The 19,022-nt window shown below is 42.6% G+C and overlaps 1 long non-coding RNA gene and 2 pseudogenes across 1 annotated transcript in view; 2 read left to right on the forward strand and 1 right to left on the reverse strand.

Annotated features, from left to right (window-relative positions):
* Positions 1-19,022, reverse strand: part of LOC128929763 (uncharacterized) — a 95,233-nt gene that overhangs the window by 16,299 nt on the left and 59,912 nt on the right. The window contains exon 2 of the long non-coding RNA XR_013526975.1: positions 4,705-4,830. This is a non-coding gene — a long non-coding RNA (uncharacterized LOC128929763). The remainder of the gene's footprint in view (positions 1-4,704; positions 4,831-19,022) is intronic.
* On the forward strand, positions 6,724-8,612 carry LOC100394610 (tRNA-dihydrouridine(16/17) synthase [NAD(P)(+)]-like pseudogene; annotated as a pseudogene).
* On the forward strand, positions 16,804-18,578 carry LOC100388709 (tubulin beta-8 chain-like; annotated as a pseudogene).

The raw sequence follows: 19,022 nt of genomic DNA on the forward strand, positions 1-19,022 counted from the left end.
ATAGACATTTACAGAACTCTCCACCCCAAATCCACAGAATATACATTCTTCTCAGCACCACATCACACCTACTCTAAAACTGACCACATAATTGGAAGTAAATCACTCCTCAGCAAATGCAAAACAATGAAAATCATAACAAACAGTCTCTCAGACTATAGTGCAATCAAGTTAGAACTCAGAATTCAGAAACTAACTCAGAACTGCACAGCTTCATGGAAACCGAACAACTGGCTCTTGAATGTTGACTGGATAAACAATGAAATGAAGGCAGAAATAAAGAAGTTCTTCAAAACCAATGAAAACGAAGACACAAGATGCCAGAATCTCTGGGACACATTTAAAGCAGTCTCCAGAGGAAAATATATAGCAGTAAATGCCCATATGAGAAGAGTGGAGGGATCCAAAATTGACACCCTATCATCAAAATTGAAAAAGCTGCAGGAGCAAGATCAAAAAAATTCAAAACCTAGCAGAAGACCAGAAATAACTAAGATCAGAGCAGAAGTGAAGGAGATAGAGACACGAAAATCCCTTCAAAAATCAATAGATCCAAGAGCTGGTTTTTTAAAAAGATCAACAAAATAGACAGACCACTAGCCAGATTGATTAAAAAGCAAAGAGAAAACAACCAAATAGATGCAATAAAAAATGATAAAGGGGAAATCACCAAAGATTCCACAGAAATTCAAATCATCATCAGAGAATACTACAAACAACTCTATGCACATAAACTAGTAAACCTGGAAGAAACGGATAAATTCCTGGACACCTGTGTCCTCCCAAGCCTAAACCAGGAGGAAGCCGAAACTACGAATAGACCAATAGCAAGGTCTGAAGTCGAGGCAGCAATTAAGAGCCTACCACACAAAAAAAGCCCAGATCCAGATGGGTTCACAGCCGAATTCTACCAGACACACAAAGAGGAGCTGATACCATTCCTTCTGAAACTATTCCAAATAATCCAAAAAGAGGGAATCCTTCCCAAATCATTTTATGAGACCAACATCATTTTGTTTCCAAAACCCAGCAGAGACCCAACAAGAAAAGAAAACTTCAGGCCAATATCCATGATGAACACAGATGCAAAAATCTTCAATAAAATACTGGCAAGCTGATTGCAACAACACATCAAAAAACTTATCCATCATGATCAAGTAGGATTTATCCCGGGGATGCAAGGCTGGTTCAACATACGCAAGTATATAAACGTAATTCACCACATAAACAGAACCAAAAACAATAACCACATGATTATCTCAATTGATGCAGAGAAGGCATTTGACAAAATTCAACAGCCCTTTATGCTAAAAACCCTCAATAAACTAAGTATCGATGGAACATATCTCAAAGTAATAAAAGCTATTTATGACAAACCAACAGCCAATATCATACTGAATGGGCAAAAACTGGAAGCATTCCCTTTGAAATCCGGGACTAGACAAGAATGCCCTCTCTCACCACTCCTATTCAATATAGGACTGGAAGTTCTAGCCAGAGCATCAGGCAACAAAAAGAAATAAAGGGTATTCAAATAGGAAAGGTGGAAGCCAAATTGTCTCTATTTGCAGACGACATGATAGTATACCTAGAAGACCCCATTGCCTCAGCCCAAAAACTCCTGAAACTGATAAGCAACTTCAGCAAAGTCTCAGGATATAAAATCAATGTGCAAAAATCACAAGCATTCCTATACACCAATAACACACTTAAACAGAACCAAATCAAGAACGAACTGCCATTCACAATTGCTACAAAAAGAATAAAATACCTAGGAATACAACTTACAAATAACGTAAGGGACCTCTTCAAGGAAAACTACAAGCCACTGCTCAATGAAATCAGAGAGGACACAAACAGATGGAGAAACATTCCATGTTCATGATTAGGAAGAATTATTATCATGAAAATGGCTATACTGCCCAAAGTAATTTACAGAATCAATGCTATCCCCATCAAGCTACCATTGACTTTCTTCACAGAACTGGAAAAAAACACCATGAACTTCATATGGAACCAAAAGAGAGCCCGCATAGCCTAGTCAATTCTAAGCAAAAAGAACACAGCGGGGGACATCACACTACTGGATTTCAAACTACACTACAAGGCTACAGTAATCAAAACAGCATGGTACTGGTACCAAAACAGAGATATAGACCAATGGAACAGAACAGAGGCATCAGAGGCAACACAACATATCTACTATTATACAATCTTTGATAAACCTGACAAAAACAAGCAATGGGAAAAGGATTCCATGTTTAATAAATGGTGTTGGGAAAACTGGTTAGTCATGTGCAAAAAGCAGAAACTGGACCCCTTCCTGACACCTTACACTAAAATTAACTCCAGATGGATTAAAGACTTAAACATAAGACCTGGCACCATAAAAACCCTAGAAGAAAATCTAGGCAAAACCATTCAGGACATAGGAGTAGGCAAGGACTTCATGACTAAAACACCAAAAGCATTAGCAACAAAAGCCAAAATAGACAAATGGGACCTAATAAAACTCCACAGCTTCTGGATGGCAAAAGAAACTGTCACTAGAGTGAATCAGCAACCAACAGAATGGAAAAAAATTTTTGCAGTTTACCCATCTGACAAAGGGCTGATATCCAGAATTTACAAAGAACTCAAACAGATTTACAGGAAAAAAACTAGCCCATTCAAAAATGGGCAAAGGATATGAACAGACACTTTACAAAAGAAGACATACATGAGGCCAACAAACATATGAAAAAATGCTCATCATCACTTGTCATTAGAGAGATGCAAATCAAAACCACATTGAGATACCATCTCATGCCAGTTAGAATGGCAATCATTAAGAAATCTGGAGACAACAGATGCTGGAGAGGATTTGGAGAAATAGGAACAATTTTACACTGCTGGTGGGAGTGTAAATTAGTTCAACCATTGCAAAAGACAGTGTGGTGATTCCTCAAGGACCTAGAAATAGAAATTCCATTTGACCCAGCAATCCCATTACTGGGTATATATCCAAAGGACTATAAATTGTTCTACTATAAGGACACATGCATACGAATGTTCATTGCAGCACTGTTTACGATAGCAAAGACCTAGAACCAACCCAAATGCCCATCAATGATAGACTGGATTGGGAAAATGTGGCACATATACACCATGGAATATTATGCAATCAAAAATGATGAGTTCGTGTCCTTTGTAGGGACATGGATGAATCTGGAGAACATCATTCTCAGCAAACTGACACAAGAACAGAAAATAAAATATCGCATATTCTCACTCATAGGCGGGTGATGAAAAATGAGAACACATGGACACAGGGAAGGGAGTACTACAAACTGGGGTCTATTGGGGGAAATAAGGGAGGGACAGCAGGGGGGGAGCTGGGGAGGGATAGCCTGGGGAGAAATGCCAAATGTGGGTGAAGGGGAGGAAGGCAGCAAAACACACTGCCATGTGTGTACCTATGCAACTATCTTGCATGTTCTGCACATGTACCCCAAAACATAAAATGCAATAAAAAAAAGAAGGAAATTAAAACCTGAATATAAAAGGCTGTAGGACCAGACTGAAATTAGAGAAGAGGGGGACATTTCCAAACTCATTCTTTGAGGCCAGTATTACCCAATATCAAAACCAGACGAAGAAACATTGAGAAAGCAAACTACAGGCCCATATCTGAGAATATTGATGAAAAATGTCCAAAATACCTAGCAAACTGAATGAAAGAATACATAAACAGGTAACTCATAATGATCAAGTGGGATTTATTCCAAGGATGTAAAGATGGTTCAACATCAAAATCAATGTGATACATCATATAAACTGAATAAAGGACAACATCCATGTGATCATTTCAATTATGCTAAAAAATTATATAATAAAATTTAATATTTTTTTGTTAAACAGAGTCTCACTCTGTCACTAGGCTGGAGTGCAATGGCATGAGCTTAGCTCACTGCAACCTCTGCCTCCAGGTTCAAGGTATTATCCTTCCTCAGCCTTCTGAGTAGTGGGGACTACAAATGTGCACCACCATGCTCAGCTATTTTTTCTGTATTTTTAGTAGAGACAGAGTTTGACCATGTTGGCCAGAACACTCTCCATCTCTTTACCTTGTGATCACCCATCTCAGCCTCCCAATGTGCTGGGATTGCAGGTGTGAGCCACTGAGCCCAGCCAAAATTTAATATTCTTTTATAATAAAAAAAACCTTTGAAAACTGGGTATGGAATGAACATACTTTAACGTAATAAAAGTCACATATGACAGACACACAGCTAGTATCATACTGAGTGAGGGAAAACTAGAAGCTTTCTTCTGAAATCTGGAAGATGACAAGAATGTCCACTTTTACCACAGTTATTCAACATAATTCTGAAAGTACTAGCTGGAGCGATCAGATAAGTGAAAGCAATAAAGGGCATTCCAACTGGAAAAGAATTCAAACTATTTTCATTTTGCTGATGATATAATCTTATATTTGGAACAAAATAAAGACTCCTCTGATAGGGTTTAAATATACATTTAAACCTCCCAAATATCATATTGAAATGTAATTCTCAATGTTGGAAGTGGGCCTGGTGAAAGGTGATTTAACCATCAGGGTAGATTACTCATAAATGGCTTAGCACCATCCCATTTGGTACTATCCTCATGATAGTGAGTGAGTTCCCATAAGATCTGGTTATTTAAAAGTGTGTAACAACTTACTCCTTTGTTTTTTGCTCCTGCTTTTTGTCCTGTGATGTGCAAGATTCTGCTTCATCTTCTGCCATGATTGTAGACTTCCAGAGGCCTCCCCAGAAGCATATGCCAGGGCTATGTCTTCTTTACAGCCTGTAGAATCATGAGCCAGTTAAACTTCCTTTTTAAAAATAAATTACCCAGTCTCAGGCATTCATAATAATGCAAAAATGGCTTAATACAAAAAATTGAAACCAAAAAGGGAAAATTGTTGTAAGAATACCTAAAAATGTGGAATAAGCTTCATAATTGGGTACACAGGCAGAGGTTGGAAGAGTTTGTAGAACTCAGAAGAAGACAGAAAAATGAGGGAACGTTGATATTTTCTTAAAGACTGGTTGAATGGCTGTGACCAAAATGCTGATAGTAATCCGGACAGTGAAGGCCAGACTGAGGTGGTCTCGCTGGACAGTGAAGGCCGGACTGAGGTGGTCTCGCATGAGAATTAGGAACTTACTGGGACCAAAGCAAAGGTCATGCATGTTATGTCTCAGCCAAGTGCATGCCCTAGAGATATATAAACGTTTGAATTTGAGAGTGTGACCATTTAGGATTTCTTTTGGAAGAAATGTCTAAGAAGCAAAGCATTCGAGATATGGCCTGGATGCTTCTAACAACTTATACTTACATGCTGGAGCCAAAAAAATAAGTTGTAACTTCTATATACAAAAGAAGCATGGTGTAAAATTTTGAAAACTTTGCAGGCTAACCATGTGGCAGAAAAATAAAGAGCTTTTATAAGAGAGAAATTCAAGTAGGCTGTGGAGCAACCAATGTTAGAGATATTTGCATAATTAAAAAAAAAAAAAACAAGTATTGATAGCCAAGGCAATGAGATGGAGGACTTGAAGGCATTTTAGAAATCTAAGAGGCAGCCTTCCATCACAGGCCCTGAGATCTAAAATAAGACAATAGTTTCTGGGATCAGGCTGAGGACCATACTCTCTTGGGAGGCCTTGGAACATGGCTTCCTGCATCCTGGCCACCGCTCCAGCTCCAGGAGTATCTCAGATTGGCCCAGTTACAACTCCAGTCACTTCTTCAGAGGGTTTAAGTCACAAGCCTTGGTAGCTTCCATGTGCTGTTAAGCCTATTACAAAATGCAAAAGTTGAGACTTGAAAGCCTCCACCTTTATTTCAAAAAATTATGCAAAAGCCTGGGAGTTCAGGCAGAAACATGCTGCAGTGGTGGAGCCCTCATGGAGAATTTCTATTAAAACAATGCAGAGAAGAAATGTGGGATTACAGTCCCCATACAGGGGCCCTACTGGGGCATGGCATAGTAGATCTACGAGGAGAGGATCATTGTCCTCCAGACCCCAGAATGGTAGATCCAGCTACAGCTCGAGATTTGCACCATGAAAAGTCAGAGGCAAACAATACCAGCCCATGAGAGCAGCTGTAGGGGCTGAACCATGCAGAGCCACAAGGTCAGACTTTCCCAAAGCATTAATATGTCCAGGAAATGGGACAGAGAGTCAAAAATAATTATTTTGAATTCTTATAATTTAATAACTGCCCTTCTGGGTTTCATAGTTGCATGGGTCCTGTGGCCCCTTTCTTTTGGCTGATTTCTTCCTTTTAGAATAGGAGTATTTACCCAATGCCTATACCCCTTTTGTATCTTGGAAGTACCTACCTAACTTTTTTTTTTAAACAGGCATATAGAAGGAAGAAACTAGTTTTGCCCTAGATGAAACTTTTGACTTTTGAATCAAGGCTAAAATGAGCTAAGACTTTGGGGATTATTGGGAAGTCATGATTGTATTTTAAAATATGAGAAGGGCCGGTGTCGGCGCAGAGCCCTGGGCCCAGCTGCAGCCCGGCTGCGGGCCCCAGCGCAGTGCTGGCGTTCCCGGAGGCCCAAGCGTGGCAGGGTCCCTTGGCGTCGGCCAGAGCGGGGCAGGCCCGGGACACAGGCGGCCGGCGCCCTCAGAGCCAAAGGCGCACGACGGACACGGCGGAACACTCGAGCACCTGGAGAGGATGCCAAAGCTGCAGGGCTTCGAGTTCTGGAGTCACACCCTTCGGGGTCCCGCCACGTGGTGGCCCCCATGGTGGACCAGAGCGAGCTGGCCTGGAGGCTGCTGAGCCGGCGCCACGGGGCACAGCTCTGCTACACGTCCATGCTGCATGCCCAAGTCTTCGTCTGCGACGCCAATTACCAGAAGGAGAACCTGTACTGTGAGGTGTGCCCCGAGGACCAGGCCCTCATCGTGCAGTTCTGTACCAATGACCCGGAGGTGTTAGTTCAGGTGGCTCTCCTGGCTCAGGTTTACTGTGACGCCATCGACCTGAACCTCAGTTGCCCACAGATGATAGCCAAGAGAGGTCACTATGGCGCCTTCCTGCAGGACGAATGGAACCTGCTCTAAAGAATAATTTTGCTGGCCCACGAGAAAGTCTCTGTTCCCGTCACGTGCAAAATCCGTGTCTTCCCAGAGATTGACAAGACCGTGAGCTATGCCCAGATGCTGGAGAAGGCCGGCTGCCATTTGTTGATCATTCATGGGCGCACCAAGGAGCAGAAGGGGACCCTGTCAGGTGCAGCCTCCTGGGAACACATTAAGGCTGTGTGGAAAGCTGTGGCCATTCCTGTGTTTGCCAATGGGAACATCCAGAGCCTACAGGATGTGGAGGGCTGCATCCAGGACACGGGTGTACAGGGTGTCATGAGCGCAGAAGGCAACCTGCACAACTCTGCCCTCTTTAAGGGCTGGAGCCCTGCCGTGTGGGAGCAGGCCGAGGGATACCCGGACATCGTGCGGGAGCACCCCTGCCCACTGTCCTACATCCGGGTCCACCTCTTCAAGCTGTGGCACCACACACTGCAGGTGCATCAGCAGCTGCGAGAGGAGCTGGCCAAGGTGAAGACCCTGGAAGGCATTGCCGCCGTGAGCCAGAAGCTGAAGATATGGTGTCAGGAGGAGATATCCAGGCAGGAGGGAGCGAAACCCGCCGGCGACTTGCCCTTCTACTGGATCTGCCAGCCCTACGTCCGGCCGGGGCCCAGGGAGGGGAGCAAGGAGAAGGCAGGTGGGCACAGCAAGCGGGCCCTGGAGGAGGCGGAGTGTGGCACGAAAGTCCTGTCCAAGAACAAGCAGAAGAAGCAGCTGAGGAACCCCCACAAGACCTTCGACCCCTCTCTGAAGCCAAAATATGCAAAGTGTAACCAGTGTGGCAACCCAAAGGGCAACAGATGTGTGTTCAGCCTGTGCCATGGCTGCTGCAAGAGGCGAGCCTCAAAAGAGACCGTGGACTGCCCAGGTAGCACGGATTGCTTTTTAAAACCAAATTGGAGAAGTCTTTGGCCTGGAAAGGGACCCAGCCTGAGCTGCAGGAGCCTCAGACAGCCACGCCTCGCACACCAGGTGGCTTCTCAGAAGTCATGAGTAGTGCTGTGGCCTGAAGGCCCAGAACCCCCACCCTCAGGGCCGCTCCTGGAGGCTGGACACTTCCTACTTAAGGAAACGTCTTTTACTCAGGGAATCTCCCCTTTCTTAACGTGGAAAGATGCGCCCTGTCACCCTTGGCCAGCTCTGGGGGCCTGGAATGCTGCAGTGGGGAGCAGGCCCCAGGCTGGACCTGCTCTGTCCTCAGCACACATGTGCAAAACCGAACAATAAATCATTTCAAAGAAAAATAAAATAAAATAAAATATGAGAAGGATATAAGATTTGGAATGGCCAAGGGCAAACTAATATAGTTTGAGTGTGTGTCCCCACCAAAATCTCATATTGAAATGTAATCCTCAATGTTGGTGGTGGGTCTGCTGGGGAGGTGATTCAATCATGAGGGCAGAATTTCCATGAATATTTTGGTATCATTTTCTTATTCTTACATAGTAAGTTTTAATGAGGGCTGGTTGTTTAAAAGTATGTAGCACTTCCCCCCACAGACACCCTCGAATTTACAATGTGATGTACAAGCACCAGATTTATCTTTTACCTTGGGTGTCAGCTGTCAGAGGCTTTTCCAGAAACAGAACCCAGTGCTATGCTTTCTGTACAGCTTGTAGAACCATGAGCCAATTAAAACTCTTTTTTTATAAATTACCCAAATTATTTCTTTATAGCAATGTAAGAATTGCCTAATATGTCCACTAAAAAGACTATTAGAACTAATAAGTTAATTAAATTTGCAGAATACAAAATTGATATATACAAATCAGTAGAATTTCTATAAGCCAACAGTGAACAAACTGAAAAAGAATTTTAAAAAATAATGCTATTTGCGATAGCCACAAATAAAACAAAATGTGTAAAAATTAACCAAAGAAATAAAAGTTCTCAACAATTAAAACTATAAAACACTAGTATAAGAAAGGAAAGAGGACACAAAACATAGAAAAATATTTCTATGTTCACAGATTGGGAGAATCAGTATTTTTAAAATGTTCCCACAATCCAAAGCAATCTATAGATTTTATGCCATCTCCACTAAAATAATAATGACATTCTTCAAAGAAATAGATAAAGAATTCTGAAATTTATATGGAACAATAAAATACTATAATAATCAAATATATGCTGAGTATATAAAACAAAACAGGAGGAATCCCATTACCTGGCTTCAAATTATACTACCAAGCTATAGTAATTAAAACAGCATGGCCCTAGCATAAACACAGATATGGATCAGAATAGAGAACCCAGAAACAAACTCATAAACCTAGAGTAAACTTATTTTCAATGAAAGTGCCAAGAACATACAATAAAAAATAAGACAATTTCTTCAATAAATAGAGCTGGGAAAATTGGCAAGTCATAGGCAGAAAAATGAAACTAGAACCCTATTTCTGGCCACATACAGAAACCAAATTAAAATGAGTTAAAGACTTAAACCTAACATCTCAAACTATCAAACTTTTACAAGAAAACATTGGGGAAACTCTCTAGGGCATTGGTTTGAGCAAAAATTTCTAAAATAATGCCCCATAAGCAAAGACAAACACAGCAAACATGGACAATGGGATTACAGCAAGTTAGAGAGCTTTTTTACAGTGAAGGAAACAATCAACAAAGTGAAGAGAAAACCCACAGAATGGGAGAAAATATTTGTAAATTAGCCATCTGAAAAGGGATTAATAGCTACATAATGTGGTTAGGATTTGTGTCTTCACCCAAATCTCATATTAAATTTTACTCACCAATTGTTGAGGGAGAGACCTGGTAGAAAGTGATTAAATCATGGGGGTGCTTCCCCCATGCTTTTCTTGTAATAGTGAATGAGTTCTTATGACATCTGATGCTTCTGTAAGGATATCTCCCCTCTTTGCTTTACATACCTGCTCTCTCTCCTACTGCCATGTAAGAGATGCCTGCTTCCCTATCTGCCATGATTGTAAGTTTCCTGAGGCCTCCCCAGCTGTGTGAAACTGTGAGTCAATTAAACTGATTTTTTTTATAAATTACCAGTCTCATGTATTTTTTCATTGCAGTGCAGTAGCAGACTAACACAGAACAATATATTAAGAGTTCAAAACATTCTATGGAAAAAATGTAATAACCTAATTAAAGAGTAAGCAAAAAATTTAAATAAACATTTATGAAAAGAAGACATACAAATGGCAAACAGACAAATGAAGAGGTGCTTCATATTACTGATTATTATAGAAATGCAAATCAAACTTACAATGAGATATCATTTTACCCCCATACCCTGTTGTTGGAAACAATTTGGATGTTTCCGATATAACTAAAAATAGAACTACAATATGATCCAGGAATCTCACTGCTGAGTATATACCTAAAAAAAATAAAATTGACAAATCAAAGACATATCAGTACTCCCATGTTTGCTATGGCAGGGTTTATGATAGCCAAGATTTGGAAAGAATCTAAATGTGTACTAAGAGATGACTGGATAGAGAAAATGTGGTACATATACGCTATCCAGCTATAAGAGAGAATGAGAGTCTGTCATTTACAATGACATAAATGGAACTGAAAGTCTTTATGTTAAGTGAGATAAGTCAGATACAGAAAGACAAATGTCATATGTTCTTATTTATTTGTGGGTGCTAAAATTCTAAACAATTGATCTCATAGGGACAGAGTATAAGGATGGCTACTGGAGTCTGGGAAGGGCAGTGGGGGAAGTGGGGGATAGTGGGAATGTTATATGGGTACAAAAAATTGTTAGAAAAATGAATAAAACAATATTTGACAGCACAACAGGGTGATTATAGTCAAAAATAATTTATACATTTTATAATGACTAAAAGAGTATAATTGGATTGTTTATAACACAAGCAATTAATGAATGAGGGGATGGATACCCCATTTTTTATTATGTATTACTCATTGAATGCCTGTGTCCAAGTATGTCATGTACCCCCATAAATATATACACAAATTATGTATCCACAAAAATAAATTTAAAAATTAAATTATTTTTTAAAAAGGGAGGAGAGTATAATTAGGTATGTGTGATCCATGGCCTGAACTAACTTTTCAGGTTAACTTTGAAATGTCCTTATCCAAGAAGAAGGTTCCATTTAAACAATAGGGTCTTAGGAATTTATTTTTGGTTTACAAGTGGAAGAAAGAAAGATTTTTAATCCTGAGCCATAGTTCTCAGTCAACCAATCCCTGTGGGGAACCTTGTTTTTTACTGTAGAGGTAAACACTATTTTTCCTTTCCACTAAAGAATGCCACATTTTAAAATGAGAGGAAACATCTTGAAACTAAGAGGTACTACCTTGTTGAATCTGATTTGGTTTAAATTGTAATTAATCTAGGCCTGGCGTGGTGGCTCACACCTGTAATCCCAGCACTCGTGGGTGGATCACGAGGTCAAGAGATGGAGACCATTCTGGTCAACATGGTGAAAAACCGTCTCTACCAAAAATACAAAAAATTAGCTGGGCATGGTGGTGCATGCCTCTAATCCCAGCTACTAAGGAGGCTGAGGCAGGAGAATTGCCTGAACCCAGGAGGCAGAGGTTGCAGTGAGCTGAGATCACGCCATTGCATTCCAGCCTGGGTAACAAGAGTGAAACTCTATCTCAAAAAAAAAAAAAAGTAATTAATCTAATCATATGTGTGGCTCATGTCTGTAATCTAAGCAATTTGGGAGGCCAAGGTGGGCAGATCACTTTTGTTCAGGGGTTTGAGACCATCCTGGCCAACATAGTGAAACCCCATCTCTACTAGAAACACAAAAATTATCTGGATGTGGTGTTGCATGCCTGTAATCCCAGCTACTGAGGAGGCTGAGGCAGAAGTATTGTTTGAACCTGGGCGGCGGAGGTTGCAATGATCCAAGATGGTGCCATTGCACTCCAACCTAGGCAACAGAGCAAGACTCTGTCCCAAAATAATAATAATAATAATAATAAATAAATGAAAATAGAAAAGCCTCATTGTGTTAAAACAAAATTCCTTTTGAGAATCAACTATATCAACTTGCATATTATCTATAATCATTTTGTTTACTTGATATATAATTCTGAGGAAGTTTTGAGGACTAATTTTACTGTTTTATACCATTTTGGTAAACACACCAAATTCCATCAAACAATGCACAAAATTCCTGAGAAATACATTTTCTCCTTGAGGAGTAGATTTGTTGTGTTAGAGGAACTCATAGTTACCAAGCTCTAATTTAATAAACATGACTAGAATACTCTATCTTAATACGAGTAGCTAGGTCTTCACAAGACAGCTAAAAGATAAATACTTATGGTCTGAAAATAGCCACATATTATAGCTGGCCACCAATGACAGAATATGTATGGCCATACAAGACATCTTCCACCAAGCCTGAAAAAAATGTATAAATGTCCTAGGAGTGCAGCATTTTTCCTTAAATATAGTATTAATGAGCTAGCTTAGGTCGAAGGTTTAATGGCCATTGTTAAAACCAATAACACCTGTCTTTAGTGAGTACGTGTGCATTTTCAAGTTTAATTGTAACTCTTTCTCTTTATAGTTACTTCTGAGTAGAGAGACTAACAAGACAGTGCACTGCTGCTCTTGTTTTCTGAGGATACCAAACTCTGTACTGGAGTCATTGCTAATAAACTTGCTTTTTTCACTGTGCTCTCTGACTTACCTCAGATTTTTTCTTGCACACAATCTAAGAATGTTTGTGGTCTGTATCAGGACCCTCTTTTCCAGCAACATCTTTCAGCAACATTATGAATAGACACAAAGATAAGACCCCGACTCCAAGGAAAACAATCCATACAGAATCAATCAGCTGACATTGAGAAAGTGGAGTATCTTTCAGAGTCATAAAGCCATTCTAGTGGGTAAGAATGATTATCTACTATCACTTAAGTGAGAGACCCTACAGTATAATGTTAGAGTGAGAGACTCAGCCACAAAAGTTAAAGGGCTTGAGGTGTCATACTCAGATTAGAGGCCAAGCTCACAGGGTTAGAGGCCCTGGGGTATATTGAAAAGAATGGATTTTGCTAAACAAGATGTTTGCCACTTTCTCTTTTTGGACTGCCTACCTTGTGCTCTCTGTCCCTCATCTGAAGGCTCTGCATCTTGTCACCTTTCTGCTCACTGCCTGTTTTGTAGCAGCCTGGAGGCTACCACAGGAAGCAAACCTCAAACAATTTAGCTTTTACTTTCCTCAATGGTTTTCTGACTTTTAGCTGATTGCTTGTTTAATTTGCCACTGGTCCAAGTGACGCTTTAAAAAAGAGATGTCTTGGAACCTAGTATTTTTTTACCTTGATTATCAGAAAACATCAGCAAGAACCTCTCCATCATTATACTTAGAAGTTGAAATTTATTTAACAGCCCCACATGAAAAAAATCATAGGGAACAATCCAAGGCCAGCAGCCTACTTTTCTGAGCAGATAGACCAGGTGGCCTCAGGGTGTCAGATTTCTTAGCACTGTTGCTGCTACAACTTTTCCAGTAGGCAAGGCTAATAAGGAAACACTAGGACAGCACCTAAAGGTTTTTTGACCCCAACACCAAGGGAAGGTGGTCCTAGAAACTAAAGGGCACCAGTGGATTATAGGAGAACATTTATTAAAGAATCAGGCCTTAGTGCTAGACACTTTGGACATAACCTTTGAAGTCTGCCAAACCATAAACCAAGCTACTTATCTGCTAGAGTACACAGGTGCTTCCAGCCTTTCCAGCATACAGGTTGTATTAGTCTGTTCTCATGCTGCTAGTAAAGACATATCTGAGGCTGGGTAATTTATAAAGAAAAGAGGTTTAATTGACTCACAGTTCCACATGGCTGGGGAGGCCTCACAATCATGGCACAAGGTAAAGGAGGAGCAAAATCACATTTCTTACATGGCAGCAGGCAAAAGAGCTTGTGTAGAAAAACTCCACTTTAAAAAGGGGAGTAATCCCAGCACTTTGGGATGCCAAGCTGGATGGATCACCTAAAGTCAGGAGTTTGAGATCAGCCTGACCAATATGGTGAAATCACATCTCTACTAAATATAAAAAAATTAGCCAGGCATGTTGGTGGGTACCTGTAATCCCAGCTACCCAAGTGGCTGAGAAAGAAATCACTTGAGCCCAGGAGACAGATGTTTCAGTGAGCCGACATCGTGCCACTGCATTCCAGCCTGGGCAACAGAGCAAGACTATGTCTCAGAAAACAAGCAAAAAAAATTAAAGTAAAATCATCAGATCTTATGGGGTTTATTCAGTCACAAGAACAGCATGGGAAGCCCCCACCCAATTCAATTACCTCCAACTGGGTCCCTCCGAAGACACATGGAAATTATGAGAGCTACAATTTAAGAAGATTTGACTGGAGACACAGCCAAACCATGTCACATTTTATGAAACAAATTTATTCTAGCAGGCCAGACTTGAGATGAACTCCTTGACCATCCCAAGGAAGAGTGGTTAACAGATGCAAGTTGTTTTATGCATCAGGAAAACAGGAGGGCTAGACATACTCTTATTGGTCAGCACAAGTTAATCAAGTCACAAGCCTTACTGGCCTCTACCTCAGCTCAAAAAGCTGAGTTAATTGAACTTTCCAGAGCCCTGCAGTTGAGAAAGTATTAAAAGTTAACATTTACACTGATTCTAAGTATGATTTTTGTGGTGCTTCATGCTTATGCTGCAATTTGGAATTTGTAGGGACTCCTGACCACAGAGGGCTTTTCCATACAACATAACTCAGATTTTGAGCTTGTTAGAATGCCGCTTGGCTGCCAAAGAAAAGTGAATATAATTCATTGCAGAGGACGTCAGAAGAGAGATTGACCGTGTTAAAGAAAATGCCCTTGCAGATGGGGTAGCCAAGGTCACTGCACTAAAAGGGCCAATGAAGCTGATGGGCATGCTGGTCAGCATACCCAGAGCTGGGCCAGAATGCTTCAAAGAAGAAGAAAAATGGGCCAGGGAATGCAGTTTAGCCCAGCTAAACTTGGCCCTCTGGCTAGCTGACTCGTGGTAATACATTACTAATGCCAGGTACTAATCATAGAAAAATAATTAAGCACTTACATGATTCTTTTCACCCTAGAAAGGGTTGTTTGTTTCAATTAATGTCTCATTGGTTTATGACAATAAATCTTTTCAAGACACTAAAACAGGTGACTCTGCCCTGAGCTCTGTGCCTGAAATAACCCAAACAGCCAGCAATTTTCTCCTCTAGTTTAACATGTCTGATGTTGAGAATCCTCTCCAGGTGAGGACTGAAAACTCTAATTTACTCAGATGCCTTTGTGTAGGACATTCAAGTATTTGCTAATACTTACTGATACCTTCACTGGTTAGATCAAGGCGTTCCCCATGTTATCTGAAAAGTGTTCACCAGAAGATATTATTCCTCAGTTTGGGTCATCTAAAAGTCTGCAAAGTGACAATGACCCATCTTTCACATCGGGTATATCCCAATACCTATCCTCAGTTTTAGGAATCAAATATCACCTTCGCTCTGTGTGGAGACTGTAGTCCCTCTGGAAATGTGGAAGAACTAATCATACTCTAAAGAAGTCTAATGAAATCAGAGGCCTGACTACCTCTAACACCCATAGCTTACTATGGGTTTGAGCTGCTCCAAAGGAAAACTTATAATTAGGTCCTGTTGAGTTGGCATACAGAAAGCCTTTCCTAAGCACAGATCTCCTAAGAGATGAAAGAACTCATCTCATCTATCACAAAAATATGTCATCAATCTAGGACAGGTGGAAAGGCACTCTGCGACTATGGAAACAAAAGGCTTCCCCTCCCACACAAGAAGAAAATTCAGTTTCAGCTCAGCTAGGGATTTGGTCTTACTGAAAACACAGGAAGAAGTTCTCCAGTTGACCAGCTTTCCCCAATGTGGAAAGGACCGGAGCAAGGCCACCTGAACTCTCCAATAGATGTTAAACCCCAAGGGATTCACAGGTGGGTACACCTGTGAAAAAATAAAGCTGTTTCTTATTCTGGGAGCCCAAGCCAAGGCTGCAGGAGGTGGGCACAGGGCTACCTAAGCACTGGCGGACCGCGGGCTGAATCATTGTGTGACTGCTTCTCCTTTTCACGTTTTTTCTGCTGCCCATAGTCCCGACTTGGCCATAAGGGCATTCATGCTCACCCAAACTGGATACTGCAAAAACCGTATCAGCGCAAAAGTTGGCAGCCAGGGATCTAATCTAAGGGCACAACTAGGGTCTGCGGGGTGGCCGGTGAAGATGTTGGCAGTGAAAGTGGTGGTGCCTCTGCATTGTGGTCCCTGGGTTCCCTGCCCAGGATGCGGTGGAGCTGTGTGGCTGGCAAGACTGCCAGGTCGAACCTCAAGGGACTTAGTGGCCTGAGGGTGTGGGTGGAAGTGGGAGAGGGACTAGAGCAACTCCAACTCCTTGAGCTCTGTGACTCAGCCCTGGCCTGTCTGGCCTCTCGCATCTCTCGAAGTTCTGGGAGGTGATATCTGATGAACATGGCATCAACTCCACTGGCACCTACTGTCGGGACAGTGACCTGCAGCTGGAATGCATCAATGTGTACTACAACGAGGCCAGTGGTGAGACTCCAGTCTTGCCCCAATAGCTCTCGTGGGAACGGATGCCTTCCCATTTCCTTCAGGTGGCAGCTACGTGGCTCACACTGTGCTTGTGGATTTGGAGCCGGGCACCATGGACTCCATGAGCTCGGGGCCCTTCAGGCAGATCTTCAGGCCAGACATCATCTTTGGTGAGCTGTGGATGACGACTGGGGTGCGGCTTCCTAGCCAGGGCAGTTCAAAGTCAATGAGGTCCTCAAGGTTATCTCTATGGGAACTGTGGAACTGGGGCCCCTGAACACCCTCCCATCCTCTGAGTCACTCAGTCTCCCTTTCCTATATGGGCTTTGAGGGAGGAAGGCCCAGCTGTCTCCTCAACTTGAGGAGCTGATGTAATCTTCCTCTTCCTGCAAAGAGCTGATTTGGGGCCATGACTACAGCCTTCCCATTGCCTGGGAATGGGCAGGAGCCACCTGTAGTGAGTCTGTTGTTGGCTGTCTCGGGATTGGCTCCTGGTCTAGATTCTAACAAGCAAGGCTGCTGTCCTGTAACTTAGGGGGAGGGGGTTTTATTTGCTCCACATGCAGGGTGAATGGTGCTTTCACCTCACATGTGACACTTGGCCCTTTTTGCATTGTGGTGGTGACCACCATTTACCTGGCCATCGAGTGACTGACTGGCTATACTACCTTACAGGTCAGTGTGGGGCCAGTAACAACTGGGCCAATGGGGACTACATTGGAAGGTGCGGAGCTGATGGAGTCGGTGATGGATGTTGTGAGAAGAGAGGCTGAGAGCTGTGATTGTCTACACGGTTTCTAGCTGACCCACTTCCTGGGTGGGGGGACTGGGTCTGGGATGGGTACACTTCTCATGGGTGAAATTTGGGAGGAGTATTCAGACGGAATCATAAACACATTCAGTGTCCTGCCCTCGCCCGGGGTGTCAGACACAATGGTGGAGCCCTACAATGCCACACTTTCCATCAGCCAGCTGAAAAAAATGCAGATGAGACGCTCTGCATCGATAATGAAGCGCTCCATAACATCTGTTCCAGAACCTTAAAACTGACCACACCCACCTATGGTGACCTGAATCACCTGGTGTCTGCTACCATGAGTGATGTCACCACGTGCTTGCACTTCCCGGGCCAGCTGAATGCCAACCAGCCAAAGCTGCCTGCAAACATGGTTCCATTTCCTGGGCTGCACTTCTTTATGCCTGGCTTTGCCTCACTGACCAGCCACAGTACCAGGCCCTGACTGTGGCTGAGCTCACTCAGCAGCTCTGGAACGCTAAGAATATGATGGCCACCTGTGACCCCCGACATGGCTGCTACCTAACCGTGGCTGCCATTTTCAGAGGTCACATGTCCATGAGGGAAGTGAATGAGCAAATGCTCAATATGCAGAACAAGAACAGCAGCTACTTTGCTGAGTGGCTCCTTCACAACGTGAAAAGAGCCGTCTGTGACATCCCACCCCAGGAACTAAAAATGTCGGCCGCCCTCATCAGTAACAACACAGCGGTCCAGGAGCTCTTCAAACGTGATGCCGAACAGTTTACAGCTATGTTCAGGCACAAGGCCTTCCTGCACTGGTACACGAGTGACGGCAAGGATGAGATGGAGTTCACCGAGGCCGAGAGCAACCTTAACGACCTGGTGTCAGAATATCAGTAATACCAAGACGCCACAGCTGAGGAGGAGGTGGCCTAGAAGCTTCCTTTTCCAGGTAAAGGGAGAAGTAGTGTGGATTCTTTAGTGTATTCTGATAGCCATTGTTACTTCTTTGTACCTCTTTGACTCTTTACATCTCCTCCTGCTACATTTTAAAGCATTTTTATAGTGTGTAGTTTGGCCTAATAAAGTATTTTTATGACACTTAGTTTCACCTCCACTTCTTTCTATAGGCCCCTGGGTACTGCTTCCAGATGGGCATAGTGGTCCTGCTAGGCTGCAGCTGTCTTGGGCTTGTCACATCCCAGGAACAAGCAGTCCAGTGGCTCCTGGAGTGGTCGGCATGGGCTGTAGACATGGCAGGCAGGCTTCACACAAACTTGGGGCTGGCCTGGGCCTTGGGCAGCTACTTGGTGGGAAACCTGTTTCTGAAGGTAAGCCTTGGTTTATCCTATTTACCAAACTTCCAGGGGACCAGCTGGGCCTGTTTGTGGAATTTTATAACTGGTCTGTGACCCTGGTGTATAATGTCCCCAGTGTATCACCTCGGGGTAGGAATGTGGTTGGACAGGTGGCCCTGAACCAGCAATGAAGGGTAAACAAGCAGGGCCCCAGCCACCCCCATACTATAATGGCCTGGGTGTGTCTCTATGGCCTCAGTCTCTTAATAAGAT

The sequence above is a fragment of the Callithrix jacchus genome, chromosome 15 (genome assembly GCF_049354715.1).
Source record: "Callithrix jacchus isolate 240 chromosome 15, calJac240_pri, whole genome shotgun sequence".
Classification (NCBI taxonomy): Eukaryota; Metazoa; Chordata; class Mammalia; order Primates; family Cebidae; genus Callithrix; species Callithrix jacchus.